We start from the raw sequence: 7500 nt of genomic DNA on the forward strand, positions 1-7500 counted from the left end.
TCATTATCACTATTACTATTATTAGAGAAGACTGAGGGGAGATCTCATCAATGTGTATGAATTTCTGAGGGGAGGGTGTTGAGAGGATGGAGCCAGTCTCTTTTCAGTTCTGTCCAGTGACAGGATGAGAGGCAATGGGCACAAACTGAAGCACAGGATGTTCCGGCTGAATATGAAAGGGCACTTCTCTACTGTGAGGAGCACTGGAACAGGTTGCCCAGAGAGGTTGTGGTCTCCTTCTCTGGAGATATTCAAAACCCACCTGGATGCCATCCTGTGCAATGTGCTCTAGGAGATTCTGCCTGGCAGGGGCATTGGACTAGATGATCTTCAGAGGTCCTTTCCAACCCTGCCCATTCTGTGATTCTGCAATTATTTTATACAACTAATGCTTCAGGGATTCCAGAGATGAGCAATATATACATATATATAAAAATATATTTATTATTATTTTTTTTTCAGTGACAGTGAAATGTGATTTTAAGATAATTTACTTGTTTATGTTATATCAAACACTGCTCCCTCAACGTAGTAAAAGCTGTTCCTCTTTGTAAAATGGAGAAGGTTATAGATTTGTTTCCCTATTTTAGTTTTCTTCTTGCCTTGAAAGTAGAAAGTGAGAACTAAGTTTTAACACTGTATGAGTGCTGAAAGTCAGCTCTTATCTTGCTGTTGGTTCAGCTCCATATTTCATCTTAATGCTGTATTGTGAAATTTCAGTCCAATTTTAAGTGAGAAAGCCGCCATCATCTCCTGTGGTCAGGCTAGCTCATGGCTCATACCCTATGGATTTTGTTATTCACCTATTGTGTGGTTAAGAATGGGAGCTGAAATTGTTCCAAACACACACACACAAATTGTAACAAATGTGTCAAAACCATTTTAATCCTAGAGATTTTGAAAGGAAAGAAATGTGACAAGTGGAGTGGAGGAATAGGGAGGCTGCATTTCTGGGGAAGCTTTTTAGTGAAAATTTAAGCTTAATATTTCATTTTCTTTTGGCATTCAGTTGTAAACTTTCCTTTCTTTCTCCTTTGCTTTTTCTATTCTTTCCCTTCTTTTTTCCTCCACCCTCTTCTGATAAATAGAAGGAACAAAGAAAGATAAAGCTGATAAGAAAGAGCAGAAGGAAGAAAAGTATCTACCTGGAACAATCTGGAACTGCTGACCAAATATTTTCAGTGGATCACTGCGGAGTGTATTTCAGCTCTGGTAATTTGCACAATGAAAATTTCAGCTTCCTAAAAGACCTACTTGTTCTAGCAGGTGCTTATAGAGTATGCTGTTTAGTTGTGGTTGACTGTCTACTTTTGGAAGGCCAGTTTACTTGTAGCATAACAGAGGTTTCTCTCTTTGCAAAGCTTTTACCCCTTCCCCTCCCCCCCCCCCCCCCTTTTCTCTCTCTCTCCTATTTAATATGGATTTTTATCTTTATTTTTATTTTTAATCCCTGTTTCCGTGAGGGAAATACATTTTCAGAAAATATATAAAATACAGGTAGTATTCAGACTCAAGAGACCTTTATCTTTTGTTTTGCAACATCTGTTAAAGACTAGGCTCCTTCACAGTAGATAACAGACAGAGAACTTCCTTGTTCTTGTTCTTGATCCCAAGCTTTTCTTGGCTTAAGTTTATATTGGGACTATTGATGGCCAATATTCTACCATTTATGATGCCAGCAAGAGACGTCATTTATTTGTATTATGCTTTGTATTATTTGGCTTGATTATCTAAGTGCCATAAAATTTAATTGGGTGCCATTTCCTTTATACTTTGTCATGAATGTTTATGAAAGGAAGTTCCACCTTTTCAAAAGTGCAGAAACATCACTTGACCAGGTGACATGACACAAAGCTGCAGGTAAGTAGACTGCAGACACCAAAATAATAACTGCCTATCATTTTCAGCCTTATGTGTTTCTACAAATTGCTTTGGTTCTTCTCTTTGGCTTACTAGAAAGTGAAAATGACCATATTGTATGTTAGCCAACACAAAAATATATGGTATTACATTACAGCCATGACTGTGATTTGGCATCTTGCTTCGAAAATATCTAGGGTCATATTATACACAGACACAAGCAGGGGGGTTGGTACTAGGTGATCTTTAAGGTCCCTTCCAACCCAAGCCATTCTACGGTTCTGTGACAAACCAAGAGCCTCTCTACTGAAATCAATGGCAGCCCAATAACATGGCAAAATGAGGGCACTGGAGCCTCCATTGGTTTGCATGGTGAAAAATGTCTAAAATTGCTGCAAAACAGATTTGATAAAGAATTTGTCTGTCCCTTGCACTTACCTGAGGTTAATGGCTATATGTGCTACCACATGCCAAGCAGCAGGCTGTCATCTTTGAAAAAAACATCAACAATCAAGAAAGTCTTGGATTCTAATTGTAGCAAAATCTGCCTATGTTACCACTTGGACATGGCTGGCTTTCCAAATACCTCACTGGGATACCAGTGAGATCAAGAACGTCTCAGGTGAGCAGAGATTTTATCTCACATATGGACATAAAATCTGCACAGGGAAGGCTGTTTGAGTCGGTTAGACACAGCTAGATAAGGGTAAGTGGGTCAGTGTGGCCATGCTCCATTGTAAATTAAACTCAAGAAAAAACAGGAATTAAACAGGAAAAAATCTTCTTCACATTCTTCACATGTCTGACAGACTTGTGAGCTTGTGCTGCATTGAGCCAGCCGGGCAGCTTTATAGCTTCCTTGACCCCTTTTGTGACAGCTACCCAGATGTCCATTGTGCTGCTGCCAAACAAAACAAAACTAATTTATATTCTTTGTGGTTAATGGAAATACCTTCTGTCATTAGGGTGTTGGGAAATCAGCTGTCCAGAGAGAGCTAGCAGTGATCTTGACCCTACCACCTCTGGTATGACCCTGACTGCTCCTCCACTGCTATTGTTATTCCTAATTTCTCAAATGAGCAATAGGCGACTTGTAAAATGGTCTGTTGGCTTCAAGCTTCTTGACACGAGAAAGGGCAAAGGAGCATGTTCCTCAGGACTGCAAAGGACTGCCAAGGAATTTCAGGTATGTCACCAGCAACATAACATCATATTCATGTGCAATAAATCTGCAGATTAGATAATGTATCAACCCTTTTCCTGCTAACAATCCTCACCATTGCTCATTTTGGGCAATCACCTAGAGGATGGTCACTTTATATGTAATAATATATTCACTAACTTATGTCCATGAAAACGTTCAGGGCATTCCACAAAATAATTAACCATTTCACAGTAAATACAGGAATTCACTGGGAGTCCTTTCATCTGGAAGTACACACATTGCTTAAAACTGACAAAAGCAGCATTTGAAGAAAAAAAGTGAATAGTTAAAATTATTAGTTGTCACATTCCATTAAGCATAGAAGATTCACATTTACAATAATTCTCACTGCTCACATTGCTTAATCTGACATGCTGTGTGCAATAAGAAGAAATGGTGTGCTCAGGTTTCAGGAGGTTGCTGAAAGCGCCTCTACAAACCTCTAAGTCTGTTCAGCTAGAAAAGAGATAAGATTGAGCCTACTGAAGAGCAATGTTTGACAGCTCCTCTGTGTATGGCAGCAAAATAAGGATCAATTGTTTTCACTGCATTTTTCAAAGAAATATCTATGATCAGGAGAAACAAAAAACAACAGTCCAAAATGACAGACAATGAATATTTGTAACATTTCAAAGAATCTCTTCTAATGTTAGTGATTACTTAATTTAACAGAGCTGCAAGTGATCTGATCTTGTGTTGGAAACAGTCCTGCTTAAATCAGGAGGTTGAACTAAATGGTCTCCAGAAGTCTCTACTGATGGAGGCTATGTCTATGGCTATGATTTTTTGTTCTCCCAAAGCAGCTCAGAACTGTACCCCACTGTTATATACCACTTATGCCAGCTTTCCTGGCTATGAAGAGGAAATCAAATATTTACTTACCTACCCCACAAGGGTATAGGGAGGAGAATTATATTTACACAGTGGTAAGAAAATGTAAACTAGGTGTCACAGGACTATTGCTGAATAACAGCCTTTGCAGTTATGAGGGGCTGTGTGTGAGGTAAATCATTCGTCCCTCTGTGACTCTGTACAGGGCCCTGAGATAAATATGGTTGAAATACTGAATTCCTGTGAACTATGGAGCTTATTTTTTTGGGCAGCTGGCAACCTGAGAAGCTGCTTGGGCACTTCTTTCCAACTGTCCTAAGGCCAACCAGAAGATTACATGGAATAATATGATACGCGCAGATTACTCAAGACGACTTACAGCAAACAGAATTCAAGAGTTTCAGTTCCCATGGGACCTCTGTCAGGACGGGTTGCTCTGGGTGATTTCAAAGGGACCATGAAAGTCAGGGACACGCAGGTGTGCTGCCTTACCTTGAAGCATTCATCTCAGCCATCTGACTCATTTGGCCTTTAGAGAATGGTGACAAACTAAAGCTACACTGAAAGCCCAAGAACAGGAAAATTCTGCTGAAAAGTGTATTTCCATTCAGGAGACCTGGACCTTGTTTACAGAGCTGTGAGGACCTCAGAGTCTGTTTCCCCAACAGTTTCTCAAATTACTAAATAATTCTATGAACTGACATAGACTCATGTCCCATTTGCATTATCATTTACAGATGAATGTTTGCCAGTGTCGACAAATGCAGATGAAGGACACAAGGTTTGGCTCTGCACAACACTCCTAGAGAAGACATTGGGATGAGACAGGTGGGCGTTTGAGCACAGTTCTTGTTTCCAACAAGGAAATGGAATGAACGTTCAAGGGAGGAAGGCTTAGTACTAGGTATGAGGAAACACTTCTAATAAATTCCACCTTTTAAACCCTCTTTGATTCTGCCGTTGTTCATGACGGTTGTTTATTGCTTTTTAGACAAAAAGGTAAGATGATCCAGTAAATATGTTTCTGTAGTGTTCTCAGCTATAAGAAAGTTCCTTAGCCTAATTTTATTTTATTTCTCTCCTAAAACAAGATCACTCACAAGGACAATTACTTCTCTGCATGAGGACTTTCTGAGGAAGCATCTACATTTCGACTGGGACTGGCTGTTGCTAGAAGGAGAGAATATCAGCTTCACATACAGAATTATTTCAGCAATCTCTTCTTTCATTTCACTGCCCTTATTCTCACTTACTGATATTGCAGCAGCACCCACAGGCCTTAACTGGGGAGAAGTCTCCATGGCACTAGACAGCGTACAAACACAGAGCAAGATGCTGAAGAGCTTGCAATTAAATAAAGTAATATTATGGTGCCTTTTCTTTAGCTACAGGAGAAGAGGCTAAGGAATCAATTAGATTAATATCATGCTTAGCCCAAATCTACGAGGTTACATTTGCAGTCTCTTCCTGACACTCTATCTCTTAGAGAGCACTTGTGTTAAATAAACCATATTACTTGTGTTAAATAAACCATATTATAGATTATGAGACAATACCAACAATGTTAATTTAAGTGAAAAAAAAAATCAATATGAGAACTAGACAAAGTATTGCATTTGACTCTGGCTTTTGATAAATCCAGTTATTTGCTTAATCTTTTCCGTGTGTGAAGGTTTTTTGCTCATCACAGTTTTTTTCACATGTAGATATTGCTTCAGAAAAATTAAAGTGAAGGGGGATCAGCTGAAATCAGGTAGACATATTCTTGGCTCTGATGATGCAGAAATTACAGAGAAAATTTTCAAAGGTCTACTAATCCATTTGACTAGTATTTTGGCTATATGTGCATCTGACCTGGTAACAGCATCATGACAGCAATTCTGATTTTCAACTTGAACACACCTCATAATCAAAACAGGTCAATGGCATATAGGACTAGATGCTTAGCCATTTGTGAGAAATACCACACTTTATGCTGTAGTTTACAGCAAACCTGCCTTTGGACAGAGCATGAGAAAATCAGGGAGGCATGTTTTTGGCACACTTTGCCTATTAAGCATGACACTGTATAAATATTGATAATTGGGTGTCAAGGAAAAATAATTAAGTATTTTATCCCAGAAATCCCAACAAGAGAGAAAAACCTGTTTTGTGTAAACTGAGTGTAAGACATGCTATACAGGCATTTTTATTATACACACCCAGTAAAATTAAAATACATGGAAAGCTAAGTATTAGTTAAAAACAAATGTCCTGAAGATACAGTTAAGTACATAGTTAAATACATAATAAATAGTTACCAGTAGGGATATTATAATCTGTGTTCACAAGCATTCATTTTATTAGCAATTTTTTATTAGAGTACTTGACAAAACAAACACTTCAACATTTAAAGTGACATGTTACATTTTGGGGGAAAAAGGATTTCCAACAGGAAGACTTGCATTCTTCAAGAAATCTATTCTACTTCCAGAAGCAGCATCTATAAAACAAAAATATTATGCATCTGATGAAAGTAACCTGCATTGGCTGTGAAACTGCCAGAACTGGGAAAAACGGTACAGTAATATAAAAGTCTTTGCTTCATTTTTTAAGTAGGAAAAAGTTATATTAAGCTTTAGCTTTTTATTAATTCCTTGCAAATTTAAAGACTGATCCTCATGGACAATGGATGATCTCCTTTGGAGGTGAAAGAGAAGCAGCAGAGACACGTCTGGCTCACTCCTTACTCCTTCTGATCATCTTTCTGTCTGGGAGCCCAGTGCTGCCTGAGAAACGTGTTCAGGGGCAGTGATGGGCACAATGCAGATCCAAGAGACCCTCTGCAGTTCACCCTGAAAAACAGCAGGATGGCTATGATAAAAGTTGTCTTCTACAGATGAGGCCAGACATGTTAATGTAAATCTGCTGACTAATGCTTCCCCCAGATGTCAATGGATCATCTCTGAATGACCCATTGTCATTGGGGAGGCTGGGAAGTATCAGCTACTCTTATTTTCATATTCAGACCCAGTTACCAGTCTTTTCTCATACTGACTTCTGCCCCTGTGGATAGGAGATAGGGGAAGCAGAAAGGAATTTCAGGGGACATGTCCCCATCTTGATCTCCTAATTTCCTTCTCCTAAGCTTAATGGTGCCTGGAAGGAGGTAGCTTGCAGAGGTGCTCCTGTGAGAATCTCAGCCAGTAAAACACGTTGAAGGGACAAGCAACCCATTCTCTGAAAAGAATAGTGCAGAGCAGGACTGACATTTTGGCAGGATCCTGACAGCCACGCTGGGGTACAGAGGTACTGCAGGTTTTTACAATACCCTAGGTAACAGCAGCAATATCTGGTGACCCTAAGAACACCTGCCCCTGTACTACCTTGATCACCCAGGGTTTCCCCTGGAGCTCCCTTAGTTTCCTCTAGCCTTTTTAAATGTTTGCTACTGCTGTCACTGTTGCCCGTTTTGGAGAAACAACAAGGGACAAAGACAAGGGGCAATCAGCAGGTGAAGAAATGATGGTATGATATGGGTGGGAATAGGCCACAGGTTGCACTGTTGAAGCAGAAGAACATGGGGTCCAAATATTTTGTTTGACTCTTAGCCAAAGAAAGCTCTT

At 39.4% G+C, this 7500-nt stretch overlaps 1 long non-coding RNA gene across 1 annotated transcript in view; it reads left to right on the forward strand.

The window, feature by feature from the left end:
* Positions 1–6243, forward strand: part of LOC310890035 — a 13268-nt gene extending 7025 nt beyond the window's left edge. Inside the window, exons 3-6 of the long non-coding RNA XR_014576973.1 lie at positions 1089–1212; positions 2826–3046; positions 4633–4723; positions 4987–6243. This is a non-coding gene — a long non-coding RNA (uncharacterized lncRNA). The remainder of the gene's footprint in view (positions 1–1088; positions 1213–2825; positions 3047–4632; positions 4724–4986) is intronic.
* The last annotated feature ends 1257 nt before the right edge of the window (positions 6244–7500 follow it).

The sequence above is a fragment of the Anser anser genome, assembly GCF_964211835.1.
Source record: "Anser anser genome assembly, chromosome: Z".
Classification (NCBI taxonomy): Eukaryota; Metazoa; Chordata; class Aves; order Anseriformes; family Anatidae; genus Anser; species Anser anser.